This window comes from Hordeum vulgare, chromosome 3H (assembly GCF_904849725.1).
Source record: "Hordeum vulgare subsp. vulgare chromosome 3H, MorexV3_pseudomolecules_assembly, whole genome shotgun sequence".
NCBI classification, from domain to species: Eukaryota; Viridiplantae; Streptophyta; class Magnoliopsida; order Poales; family Poaceae; genus Hordeum; species Hordeum vulgare.
This window is the reverse complement of record NC_058520.1, coordinates 35,383,753-35,398,675: the sequence shown is the minus strand read 5'-3', so window position 1 is coordinate 35,398,675 and position 14,923 is coordinate 35,383,753.

The window sequence follows — 14,923 nt, the reverse complement described above, 5'->3', positions numbered from 1 at the left end:
TTATTTATTCTATTTGAAACACTTTTCATTATCATAGTTTTGTCAAATTCTCAAATATGCAAAAAGAATTTTTAATAAGCATAGTTTTTAATTGAAAATAACAAAATAGATAATAGTTTGGATAGTAAAAATTATTAATTATGAAAATAAAAAATAGTTTTGCATTATTTATTCAATTTGAAACACTTTTCATTATCATAGTTTTGTCAAATTCTTAAATATGCAAAAAGAATTTTTAATAAACATAGTTTTTAATTGAAAATAACAAAATAGATAATAGTTTTGATAGTCAAAATTATTAATTATGAAAATAAAAAATAGTTTTGCATTATTTATTCAATCTGAAACACTTTTCATTATCATAGTTTTTGTCAAATTCTCAAATATGCAAAAAGAATTTTTAATAAACATAGTTTTAAATTGAAAATAAGAAAATAGATAATAGTTTGGATAGTCAAAATTATTAATTATGAAAATAGAAAAAATTGAAACTATATTCGAAATCATAGAGAAAATTCAATCTAAATTCTCATTTGAATTTAGATTGAATTTTTCCTATAATTTCTAATATAGTTACAATTTTCAGTGAGTTTAGGCCCGTAAGCCTGCTTTAGAGAGGAGCTCGATGGAGAAGCTGCGACGGGGCTTATAAACAAGTGTTAGTCCCCCTCGCTGGGCGAGGTGGGACTAAACTTATCGTACAGCCGATGAGGGGCTTTAGTCCCGGGTGGAGCCACGCCCCGGGACTACAGACCCCCTTTAGTCTCGGTTGGAGCCAACCCCCGGGATTAAAGACCCCTTTTCGGCAGGCGAGGAGGCGGGAAACGAGGGGCTTTAGTCCCGGGCCGTGGCTCCAACCGGGACTAAAGGGGGTCTTTAGTCCCGGTTCGAGCCACGCACCGGGACTAAAGATCCACCTATATAAGCGGGACTTCAAAAAATTCCAACCCAAATCGTCCATTTCTCTTCTTCTTCCTCTCGTTCTCCTGCCCGGCGTGGCACAATGACGAACTCGACGACGCCGTCAGGCTGCCCGATGTCCTGCTCGACGCCGCCTGCCGTCCTCCTCGCCGTCGCCGTCCTCCTCGCCGCGCGCCGCCGTCCTCCTCGCCGCGCGCCGCGCCGTCCTCCTCGCCGCGCGCCGTCGACACCTCCCGCCGATAAGCCCCCCGCCCCCTCCTCCCCAACACTCCGGCCAGTAGAAGAAAAGAATAAAAAGGAGAAGAGAAGAAGAAAAAGGAGAAGAAAGGAAGAAAAAGAGAAGAAAAGAAGAAAAAGGAGAAGAAAAGAAGAAAAAGAAAAAGATTTTTTTGTCATTTAATTCCTATTGTTATTAGGTTTGTGCTAGATTATTAGGGTTAGTAATATTTAGAATTAGGTTAGGGTTACAAGAAGAAGAAATATGAACAAAAATAAGAAAATAAGATTAGGAAAAATGAAAATAAGAAGAGGAGGAGAAGAAAAGAAGAAAAAGGAGAATAAGAAGAGGAGGAGAGGAGAAGAAGAGGAAAAATAGAAGAAGAGGAGAAGTAGAAGAAGAGAAAAAATTAGAAGAGGAGGAGAGGAGAAGTAGAAGAAGAGAAGAGGAGAAGTACTACAAGAAGAGGAGAAGTAGAAGTAGAAGAAGAAGTAGAAGAAGAGGAGAAATAGAAGAAGAGGAAAAAATAGTTTAGGGTTACAAGAAGAAGAAATATTTTTTTTATCATTTAATTTTGCTATTGTATAGTGTATATGCTTAAGTGTTAATAGTGTTTCTTAGATTATTGCTTAATTTTGCTATTGTATATGCTTAAGTGTTAATAGTTTAATTTTGCTATTGTATATGCTTAAGTGTTAATAGTTTATTTTTAGCAAGAAAATTAATAGAACTAGTTTATTTTTTTAGTTCATTTTACGATGCCTATCCCACATCCTCGTCGTCGACTCGGCGGACGATACCTGCTTGATCAGAGGGGCCCTGTCCGGGACTGGGCTCCGCCCGGCTGGTATTGGGAGGTGCTACCTTCCGGGGGGCGTAGGTTGGTGAGGAGCCAGCCCGTCGTTGACCCGATCCTTGTTTGGTGGCGGTCGCGTGGGCCAGTGAGGGTGCCGAGGCTTCCGGACACCGCGGAGGTGGTACGTCACCGTGTCAGCGAGGAGGATGAGCACGTCCGTCGCTACATGCTTGCGTTGGAGGGCAGGTTCGAGCATACCTGGCAGGTTCTTCGGGGATCTCATTGGAGCTATGATACTGTGATGGTTCCTTCTCTTTCGGTGTCCACCGCCCGCGCCGATACCCGTCAGGCGCTACGGTTCTAGATGTATCAGTGATGCTATATGTATGATAGTATTCGAGGAGTATTAGTGATAATATTCGACGATGTACGGACAAAAGTGATGATGTATTAGCTTATAATTGAATGCATGCTAATTTGAATACTACTTTATTTTACGATTTGGTTTTGCTTATTGAATGCTCAAATTGGAAAAGTACTCCTACTTTGAATACTATGTAGAAATCTAGGAGTCCCGGGTGGAGCCACGACCCGGGACTTAAGTTGTTTTGGAACGGAGTTCCTGATAGAATAATTCTTTTTTGGTACAAAGGTTAAGAGAATCCGTTTTTTGCAGAACTATGGATCCACATATCAGGTACCTCGAAGAGGAAGAACTTCTCGAAGATATAATCAAAGATGGCCCTGACGTTGTGTCGGAAATATGCCCTAGAGGCAATAATAAATTAGTTATTATTATATTTCTTAGTTCATGATAATCGTTTATTATCCATGCTATAATTGTAATGATTGGAAACACAATACTTGTGTGGATACATAGACAAAACACTGTCCCTAGTAAGCCTCTAGTTGACTAGCTCATTGATCAAAGATGGTCAAGGTTTCCTGGCCATAGGCAAGTGTTGTCACTTGATAACGGGATCACATCATTAGGAGAATCATGTGATGGACTAGACCCAAACTAATAGACGTAGCATGTTGATCGTGTCATTTTGTTGCTACTGTTTTCTGCGTGTCAAGTATTTGTTCCTATGACCATGAGATCATATAACTCACGGACACCGGAGGAATGCTTTGTGTGTATCAAACGTCGCAACGTAACTGGGTGACTATAAAGATGCTCTACAGGTATCTCCGAAGGTGTTCGTTGAGTTAGTATGGATCGAGACTGGGATTTGTCACTCCGTGTGACGGAGAGGTATCTCGGGGCCCACTCGGTAATACAACATCACACACAAGCCTTGCAAGCAATGTGACTTAGTGTAAGTTGCGGGATCTTGTATTATGGAACGAGTAAATAGACTTGCCGGTGAACGAGATTGAAATAGGTATGCGGATACTGACGATCGAATCTCGGGCAAGTAACATACCGAAGGACAAAGGGAGTGACATCCGGGATTATATGAATCCTTGGCACTGAGGTTCAAACGATAAGATCTTCGTAGAATATGTAGGATCCAATATGGGCATCCAGGTCCCGCTATTGGATATTGACCGAGGAGTCTCTCAGGTCATGTCTACATAGTTCTCGAACCCGCAGGGTCTGCACACTTAAGGTTCGACGTTGTTTTATGCGTATTTGAGTTATATGGTTGGTTACCGAATGTTATTCGGAGTCCCGGATGAGATCACGGACATCACGAGGGTTTCCGGAATGGTCCGGAAACGAAGATTGGTATATAGGATGACCTCATTTGATTACCGGAAGGTTTTCGGAGTTACCGGGAATGTACCGGGAATGACGAATGGGTTCCGGGAGTTCACCGAGGGGGGGGGCAACCCACCCTGGGGAAGCCCATAGGCCTTGAGGGTGGCACACCAGCCCTTAGTGGGCTGGTGGGACAGCCCAAAAGGGCCCTATGCGCCTAGGAAAGAAAATCAAAGAGAAAAAAAAGAGGAGGTGGGAAGGGAAGGAAGGACTCCCACCCACCAAACCAAGTCCAACTCAGTTTGGGGGGGGAGCCTTCCCCCTTGGACTCGGCCGACCCCCTTGGGGCTCCTTGAGCCCCAAGGCAAGGTCCCCTCCCTCCCACCTATATATACGGAGGTTTTAGGGCTGATTTGAGATGACTTTTCCACGGCAGCCCGACCACATACCTCCACGGGTTTTCCTCTAGACCGCGTTTCTGCGGAGCTCGGGCGGAGCCCTGCTGAGACAAGGTCATCACCAACCTCCGGAGCGTCGTCACGCTGCCGGAGAACTTTTCTACCTCTCCGTCTCTCTTGCTGGATCAAGAAGGCCGAGATCATCGTCGAGCTGTACGTGTGCTGAACGCGGAGGTGCCGTCCGTTCGGTACTAGATCGTGGGACTGATCGCGGGATTGTTCGAGTGGCGGATCGAGGGACGTGAGGACGTTCCACTACATCAACCGCGTTCACTAAACGCTTTTGCTGTACGATCTACAAGGGTACGTAGATCACACATCCCCTCTCGTAGATGGACATCACCATGATAGGTCTTCGTGCGCGTAGGAAATTTTTTGTTTCCCATGCGACGTTCTCCAACAGTGGTATCAGAGCTAGGTTCATGCGTAGATGTCTTCTCGAGTAGAACACAAAAGTTTTTGTGGGCGGTGATGTGCATTTTGCTGCCCTCCTTAGTCTTTTCTTGATTCCGCGGTATTGTTGGATTGAAGCGGCTTGGACCGACATTACTCGTACGCTTACGAGAGACTGGTTTCATCGCTACGAGTAACCCCGTTGCTCAAAGATGACTGGCAAGTGTCGGTTTCTCCAACTTTAGTTGAATCGGATTTGACCGAGGAGGTCCTTGGATGAGGTTAAATAGCAACTCATATATCTCCGTTGTGGTGTTTGCGTAAGTAAGATGCGATCCTAGTAGATACCCATGGTCACCACGTAAAACATGCAACAACAAAATTAGAGGACGTCTAACTTGTTTTTGCAGGGTATGCTTGTGATGTGATATGGCCAACGATGTGATGTGATATATTGGATGTATGAGATGATCATGTTGTAATAGAAAATATCGACTTGCACGTCGATGGTACGGCAACCGGCAGGAGCCATAGGGTTGTCTTTATACTAACGTTTGTGCTTGCAGATGCGTTTACTATTTTGCTAGGATGTAGCTTTAGTAGTAATAGCATGAGTAGCACGACAACCCCGATGGCAACACGTTGATGGAGATCATGGTGTGGCGCCGGTGACAAGAAGATCGTGCCGGTGCTTTGGTGATGGAGATCAAGAAGCACGTGATGATGGCCATATCATGTCACTTATGAATTGCATGTGATGTTAATCCTTTTATGCACCTTATTTTGCTTAGAACGACAGTATCATTATGAGGTGATCTCTCACTAAAATTTCAAGACGAAATTGTGTTCTCCCCGACTGTGCACCGTTGCTACAGTTCGTCGTTTCGAGACACCACGTGATGATCGGGTGTGATAGACTCAACGTTCACATACAACGGGTGCAAAACAGTTGCGCATGCGGAACACTCGGGTTAAGCTTGACGAGCCTAGCATGTGCAGACATGGCCTCGGAACACATGAGACCGAAAGGTCGAGCATGAATCGTATAGTTGATATGATTAGCATAGAGATGCTTACCACTGAAACTATTCTCGACTCACGTGATGATCGGACTTGAGATAGTGGATTTGGATCATGTACCACTCAAATGACTAGAGAGATGTACTTTTTGAGTGGGAGTTCTTAAGTAATATGATTAATTGAACTAATTGTCATGAACATAGTCTAATGGTCTTTGCGAATTACGATGTAGCTTGCGCTATAGCTCTATTGTTTTTTATATGTTCCTAGAGAAAATTTAGTTGAAAGTTGATAGTAGCAAACTTTGCAGACTAAGTCTGTAAAACCGAGGATTGTCCTCGTTGCTGCGCAGAAGGCTTATGTCCTTAATGCACCACTCGGTGTGCTGCACCTCGAGCGTCGTCTGTGGATGCTGTGAACATCCGACATACACGTTTCTGATGACTACACGATAGTTCAGTGCAAGAATACTTAATGGCTTAGAAGCAAGGCGCCGAAAACGTTTTGAAACGTCACGGAACATAAGTGATGTTCTAAAGAGATGAAATTGTGATTTCATGCTTGTGCCCTTGTTGAGAGGTACGAGACCTCCGACAAGATTCTTTGTCCACGAAGTAAAGGAGAAAAGCTCAATCGTTGAGCGTGTGCTCAGATTGTCTGAGTACGACAATCACTTGAATCAAGTGGGAGTTAATCTTCCAGATGAGATAGTGATGGTTCTCCAAAGTCACTGCCACCAAGCTATGAGAGCTTCGTGATGAACTATAACATATCAAGGATAGATACAATGATCCTTGAGCGATTCACGATGTTTTGACACTGCGAAAGTAGAAATCAAGAAGGAGCATCAATAGTTGATGGTTTGTAAAACCACTAAGTTTCAAGAAAGGCAAGGGCTAGAAGGGATACTTCGTGAAACGGCAAAACAGTTGCTGCACTAATGAAGAGACCCAAGATTAAACCCAAACCCGAGACTAAGTGCTTCTGTAATGAGGGGAACAGTCACTGAGGCGGAGCAACTCTAGATACTTGGTAGATAAGAAGCTGGCAAAAGTCGGAAGAAGTATATTTGATATACATGATGTTAATGCATACTTTACTAGTACTCCTAGTAGCATGAGGGTATTGGATACCGGTTCGGTTGCTAAGTGATTAGTAACACGAAATGAAAGCTACGACATAAATGGAGACTAGCTAAAGGCGAGGTGACGATACGTGTTGGAAGTGTTTCCAAGGTTGATATGATCAAACGTCGCACGCTCCCTCTACCATCGGGATTGGTGATAAACCTAAATAATTGTTATTTGGTGCTTGCGTTAAGCATGAACATGATTGGATCGTGTTTATTGCAATACGATTATTCATTTAAAGAGAATAATGGTTACTCTATTTTCTTGAATAATCACCTTCAATGGTTTATTGAATCTCGATCGTAGTGTTACACATGTTCATGATATTGGTGCCAAAAGATACGAGATAATGATGATAGTACCACTTACTTGTGGCACTGCCGCTTGAGTCATGTTGGTATAAATTGCATGAAGAGGCTCCATGCTGATGGATCTTTATACTCACTTGATTTTGAATCGCTAGTGACATGCAAATCATACTACATGAGCAAGGCCTTGTTTTCATTGAGATGAAACAAGATAGTAACTTGTTGGAAGTGATACATTTTGATGTATGCAGTCCAATGGGTGTTGAGGCACGCAGTGAATATCCTTATGTTCTTACTTCACTGACGATTTGAGTAGATACAGGAGTATTTACTTAATGAATCACAAGTCTGAAATATTGAAAAGTTCAATTCAGTTTCAGAGTGAAGTTCGTCATAACAAGAGGATAAACTGTCTAAGATATGATCATAGAAATGAATATCTGAGTTACGAGTTTTGGTACGCAGTTAAGACAATGTGGAAATTGTTTCGCAGTTCATGCCACCTGGAACATCATAGTGTGATGATGTGTCTGAACGTCATAGCCACACACTATTTGGTATGGTGCATGCTATGATGTCTCTTATCGAAATACCACTATCGTTTATGGGTTAAGCATTAGGGACAACCGGATTCACTTTAAATAGGGCACCACGTATTTCCGTTGAGATGACACAGTATAGACTGAGGTTTAGAGAAATCTAAACTGTCGTTTCTTGAAAGTTTGGGGCTTCGACACTTATGTGAAAAAGTTTCAGTCTGATAAGCTCGAACCCAAAGCGGATAAATGCATCTTCATAGGATATCCAAAACAGTTGGGTACATCTCCTATCTCAGATCCGAAAGCAAAGTGTTTGTTTCTAGAAACGGATCCTTTCTCGAGGAAAGGTTTCTCTCGAAAGAATTGAGTGGGAGGGTAGTAGAACTTGATGAGGTTATTGAACCATCACTTCAACCAGTGTGTAGCAGGGCGCAGGAAGTTGTTCCTGTGGCGCGTACACCAATTGAAGTGGAAGCTGATGATGGTGATCATCAAGCATCGGATCAAGTTACTACAAGCCTCGTAGGTTGACAAGGTCGCATACCACTACAGAGTGGTACGGTAACCCTGTCTTGGAGGTCATGTTGTTGAGCAACAGTGAACCTACGAGTTATGGTGGGCCCAGATTCTGACAAATGGCTAGAAGCCATGAAATCCGAGAGAGGATCCATGTATAAAAACAAAGTGTAGACTTTGAAAGAACTACTTGATGGTCATAAGACTATTGAGTAAAGATGGATCTTTAAAAGAAGACAGACGATGATGGTGATAAGTCACTATTAAGAAAAGCTCGACTTGTCGCAAAGATGTTTTCGACAAGATCAAACAAGTTGACTATGATGAGACTTTCTCACTCGTAGCGATGCTAAAGGTCTGTTAGAATTATGTTAGTTGTTGATGCATTATTTATGAAATATTGCACGTAGGATGTCAAAACATTGTTTTCTCAACGGTTTCCTTGAGCAAACATTGTATGTGATACAACCAGAAGGTTTTGTCGATCCTAAAGATACTAGCAAGTGTGCAAACTCCAGTGATCCTTCAATGGACTGGTGCAAGCATCTCGGAGTTGGAGTATACACTTTGATGAGATGATCAAAGATTTTGGGTTTGTACAAGGTTTATGAGAAACTTGCATTTCCAAAGAAGTGAGTGGGAGCACTATAGAATTTCTGATAAGTATATGTGGTTGACATATTGTGGATCAGAAGTAATGTAGAATTTCTGTAAAGCATACAAGGTTGTTTGAAAGGAGTTTTCAAAGGAATACCTGGATTGAGCTACTTGAACGTTGAGTATGAAAGATCTATGGAGATAGATCGAAAGCGCTTAATGGAAGTTTCAACTAGATGCATGCCTTGACAAGTTTTTGAAGGAGTTCAAAATAGATCAGCAAAGAAGGAGTTCTTGGTTGCGTTGTAAGGTGTGAATTTGAGTAAGACTCAAAACCCGACCACGGCAGAATAAAGAGAATAGACGAAGGTCGTCTTCTATGCCTTAGCCGTAGACTCTAAAGTATGCCATGCTGAGTACTGCACCTGATGTGTGCCTTGACTCAAAGTCTGTTGAGAGGTACAAAAAGTGATCCATGATTGAATCACTGATCAGCGGTCAAAGTTATCCTTAGTAACTAAATAGACTAAGGAATTTTTCTCAATTATGGAGGTGGTTAAAGAGTTCGTCGTAAAGGGTTACGTCGATGCAAGCTTTGACACTAATCCGAATAACTATGAGTAGTGAAACGGATTCGTATAGTAGAGTAGATATTTGGAGCATTTCCGAATAGCACGTAGTAGCAGCATCTATAAGATGACATAAAGATTTGTAAAGAACGCACGGATCTGAAAGTTTCAGAACCGTTGACTAAAACCTCTCTCACGAGCAAGACGTGATCAGACCCCATAACTATATGGGTGTTGGATTCGTTGGAATCACATGGTGATGTAAACTAGATTATTGACTCTAGTGCAAGTGGGAGACTGTAGGAAATATGCCCTAGAGGCAATAATAAATTATTTATTATTATATTTCTTAGTTCATGATAATCGTTTATTATCCATGCTATAATTGTATTGATTGGAAATACAATACTTGTGTGGATACATAGACAAAACACTGTCCCTAGTAAGCCTCTAGTTGACTAGCTCGTTGATCAAAGATGGTCAAGGTTTCCTGGCCATAGGCAAGTGTTGTCACGTGATAACGGGATCACATCATTAGGAGAATCATGTGATGGACTAGACCCAAACTAATAGACGTAGCATGTTGATCGTGTCATTTTGTTGCTACTGTTTTCTGCGTGTCAAGTATTTGTTCCTATGACCATGAGATCATATAACTCACGGACACCAGAGGAATGCTTTGTGTGTATCAAACGTCGCAACGTAACTGGGTGACTATAAAGATGCTCTACAGGTATCTCCGAAGGTGTTCGTTGAGTTAGTATGGATCGAGACTGGGATTTGTCACTCCGTGTGACGGAGAGGTATCTCGGGGCCCACTCGGTAATACAACATCACACACAAGCCTTGCAAGCAATGTGACTTAGTGTAAGTTGCGGGATCTCGTATTACGGAACGAGTAAAGAGACTTGCCGGTGAACGAGATTGAAATAGGTATGCGAACACTGACGATCGAATCTCGGGCAAGTAACATACCGAAGGACAAAGGGAATGACATCCGGGATTATATGAATCCTTGGCACTGAGGTTCAAACGATAAGATCTTCGTAGAATATGTAGGATCCAATATGGGCATCCAGGTCCCGCTATTGGATATTGACCGAGGAGTCTCTCAGGTCATGTCTACATAGTTCTCGAACCCGCAGGGTCTGCACACTTAAGGTTCGACGTTGTTTTATGCGTATTTGAGTTATATGGTTGGTTACCGAATGTTGTTCGGAGTCCCGGATGAGATCACGGACATCACGAGGGTTTCCGGAATGGTCCGGAAACGAATATTGATATATAGGATGACCTCATTTGATTACCGGAAGGTTTTCAGAGTTACCGGGAATGTACCGGGAATGACGAATGGGTTCCGGGAGTTCACCGGGGGGGGGGGGGGGCAACCCACCCTGGGGAAGCCCATAGGCCTTGAGGGTGGCACACCAGCCCTTAGTGGGCTGGTGGGACGGCCCAAAAGGGCCCTATGCACCTAGGAAAGAAAATCAAAGAGAAAAGAAAAAAAAGAGGAGGTGGGAAGGGAAGGAAGGACTCCCACCCACCAAACCAAGTCCAACTCGGTTTGGGGGGGGGAGCCTTCCCCCTTGGACTCGGCCGACCCCCTTGGGGCTCCTTGAGCCCCAAGGCAAGGTCCCCTCCCTCCCACCTATATATACGGAGGTTTTAGGGCTGATTTGAGACGACTTTTCCACGGCAGCCCGACCACATACCTCCACGATTTTTCCTCTAGACCGCGTTTCTGCGGAGCTCGGGCGGAGCCCTGCTGAGACAAGGTCATCACCAACCTCCGGAGCGTCGTCACGCTGCCGGAGAACTCTTCTACCTCTCCGTCTCTCTTGCTGGATCAAGAAGGCCGAGATCATCGTCGAGCTGTACGTGGGCTGAACGCGGAGGTGCCGTCCGTTCGATACTAGATCGTGGGACTTATCGCGGGATTGTTCGCGGGGCGGATCGAGGGACGTGAGGACGTTCCACTACATCAACCGCGTTCACTAAACGCTTCTGCTGTACGATCTACAAGGGTACGTAGATCACACATCCCCTCTCGTAGATGGACATCACCATGATAGGTCTTCGTGCGCGTAGGAAATTTTTTATTTCCCATGCGACGTTCTCCAACACGTTGAACCAGCTGAATCTCCGTCGTCATATCTAAACCAAGACGTTGGAATGGAGGTCGAGCGACACGAAGATGAAGCCGATGGGGCAGGAGATAGGTCAAATGACGTAGAAGGTGATAGCTCCACTGATGGAGAAGCCGGTGAAGAGGAGAAGTCCGGTGAGTTATACATATGAAGTTCGACAATCACTTGTAATATGTGAAAAATATTGGAGATAGCTCTATATTGTATACATATACATTCATTTGACGAATGTTTCTCCCTCTTAGGCCTCCACATCGAGCAAAACTAGGAAACGAGGCCCGACTAGAAAGTTGGATGCACGGACGCATTACACATTTGAGGTGATATTTCCTACGGGAGAACCCAAGCTTCCTAAGAATGCTGCTGACACATTCAAGAAGCAATGCGGAGTTCTCGTTAGGGATCACGTCCCGCTCAGCGTTCGGGAGTGGAACAAGCGCAAAGGGGCAGCCGATAGTGACTATGTCGCCGAAAGGTACAAAGATAATCTTTGGAATGATCTCATGTCACATTTCAACCTGCCAGAATGTGAGAATGAAGACGCCGTAGACAAACTGAGGGCCAAAGTCAAGAAGTGGACTCTGAAGAAGATGGCTGAACTGTTCCGTAGCTGGAAGAAGAAGCTATGGAAAAACTATATGAAGACAAAGAAAGTGCGAGTATTCGAGGGGTATCTAGCCAAGCAGGCGAATCACTGGAAGGCATTTCAAGAGTACAAGGAGTCAGAAGATGCCCAGGCATTATCAGAAAAGAACAAGATAAATGCCGACAAGAAGAAATATCACCACAAGCTGGGGCCAGGGGGCTATGAGACTGCCATCCCAAAGTGGGATAAGAAAGAGCAAGATCTGATAGATAAAGGCATCGTACCTGAACCACTCCGTGATGAGTGGGAATTGAGAGCAAGAAATTGGTTCCTTGCGCATGGTGGGTCGTACGACGAAACAACAGGGGACCTCATCTGCAATGACGATCTTAGGATACCCAGGGAGAATTGGAAAAGGATAGTGAAAGAAATTAAGGAGGGACAAAGAAAGTTCACTGCAGATAGAGATAAAGATTTGCTCACACTGGTCCTCGGCAATGACGAACATGGAGGACGAACGCGAGGCTTCGGTCCTTCTTACCCGTGGTGGCTTGGGTTTGCCAGAGACCAAGACACTTACAGAAGCCGAGAGAGAGCAAAGAAGCGACAGCAGGATGAGGAGAATGACAAGTTCAACCAGTTGCTTGCCAGGATTAACGAGCAACAGAAGCAGATTGATGAGCTTAGAGGAGTACCGCGCCAGGAAGATCCTGCACTTGATATTACCGGCGCCCCATCTAAGCGGAAAAGCAGCGTGGCTGAATCTGAGGCCCCGCCCGACGATGAACGAAGAATGACAGAGGGCGGTCCCGGCTACCCCGTGGATGGAATCAAGGAGTCAACATCATGTGAACTCCATCAGAAATTCAAGAACATATCCATGAAGGTGGCCGTCGGACAAGCTTTACCTTCTAGCCCTGATGCACGCTGGCATGGCCGTGAGATTCCAGCTGGCTTTGCTAAAGTCGGGGTGGATGAAATCATGACGGGGTTTAATGATATGGAGCTCGACATAGCTGGACCCGAAGATGAGAGGACACTCGGAGAAGTACTGGGTGGAGTCATCCTATGGGACAAGAACTACATCAAGCTTCCAGGCTCGGCCCCAAGGACAACACCGCCTCCGAGTCGTCGCAGGTCACCTACACCTCCATTACCTCCAAGCCCTCCACATGACGTCGGCCAGCACAACACGAGTCCATCTCGATCACCGCCGCCGGACTTGGGTCGTCCGTCTCCGCCGCCGCCCGCACATGATACTAAGCGGAAGCGTGCCAGCAAGAACCCTCCGTCGATGATTTCTAAGCGACGGAGCTCCCCAAAGCGCAAACCGTCGCCCCTCCCAAAGGTACCTCATGCTAATCTTCCTATCAGACCTTATGATCGTACCCCCGAGGAAAACGCCAGGATAGCAAAGGAACAACATGATGCGCAGATGAAAAAGAAGGAACCCGAGCCCCGCCCGGAATACACCGAGAAGCAAATAGCATGGGCAAAAGACTTCATAACCCTTCCATCACAGTATGACTTACACTATAAGCCTGATGACTATACACACACATTGCAGAAGGAAGTGAAAAAGAGCAGCTCACGTGCAAGTGCAAGTGGGAGCAAATCAAGTTCAACTACAAGCAAGAAAAAATCAGACGTTCCTCAGCTTGGACAACAGGCCAAACAGTCGATCCCACCCCTCAAGGTGTTAACCGAGAATGTTCCCCCTCCGGTGTAGGGGCAAGCTTTTGAAAGAGCAAAGGAGTTGGCGGCTGAATGTGGTATCTTGGTTGAAGATTTGCTGGCTTCCCAAGACGACAGGATACCCAAGGCTGTGGTAGCCCCTAAGCCACAGTTTGTCATGGGAGAGCCTTTGGTCAGCAAAGATGATCTCCCAACAAATATGCGTTACTTGCATAAATGGTACTTAAGTGAATCAAAGAATGGGAGAACGATGATCGTGCTGAGTGTCCCACGGGAGTACTACGGCCGCTCTGAAGAAATCCATATCGACTTTGATGAACTCTTCCAGATGTACAATGGCGACGCCCTCGACAAATCGCTTATGAGTTGCTATTGTCTGTAAGTTTTTCAATTCGTTGTCTACATATAACTTGTTTAGTTATTTCAATTCATTGTCTATATATAACTTGTACTCTATTATGCAGAATGAAGATTCTGGATTGTAAAAGTAAGACCATCCTAAATATTGGGTTTATTGACCGAGATAAAATACATATAACGACGCTAACTGACAAACCCAAGGAGACGGAGGAAAACCTTCTAAGGTTTCTAATAGATCAAAATTTCTGTGACCACATACTGTTTCCATACAACTTCAGGTGAGGGTCTTTACTCTGTTGTGTCCATTCACTTATAAGTGTAATTGATAAGTTACTGACATATATATATATATATATATATATATATATATATATATATATATATATATATATATATATATATACATGTGCAGCTTCCATTGGATTCTGTTGGACATTCAAATTGATAAGGGAAGAGTTGATGCCTTCGACCCATTATCGAGACCCTTGGAACAGTTCCAAAGCCTGCAGGACATGCTCCAAGGGTAATTTTAATCATTCTTGCGCTCTATCGGTCTCTTTCGATGATTTTCTGATATATATAAATTAATGAAAAACTTAGCAAATCATTATCCTTGTCGGGCACGGTTTGAAAGCGGTTCAAGTGCGTGACTCCCGGTAACTTTCCTGAGAAGCTGACCTTTAGAGCGGCTCAGGTAAGTAGTAGTATGATATACTTCTATTAATTTTCAATACATTTATAATGCTAGATTATTATTTTGATTATATATATTCTATTCTCGTAACGTGCGACCAACAGCCACGGGGAACGCATCTATGCGGATACTATGTTTGTGAGACCATTCGCACGTTTACCTCTGAGTTCAAGGATCACAGATTCAACGTAAGCAATGAACATTCACACCTCTATTTTTACCCGTCATTCTTTGTTATCATGATTGATATTCATATTCATCTCCTCTTC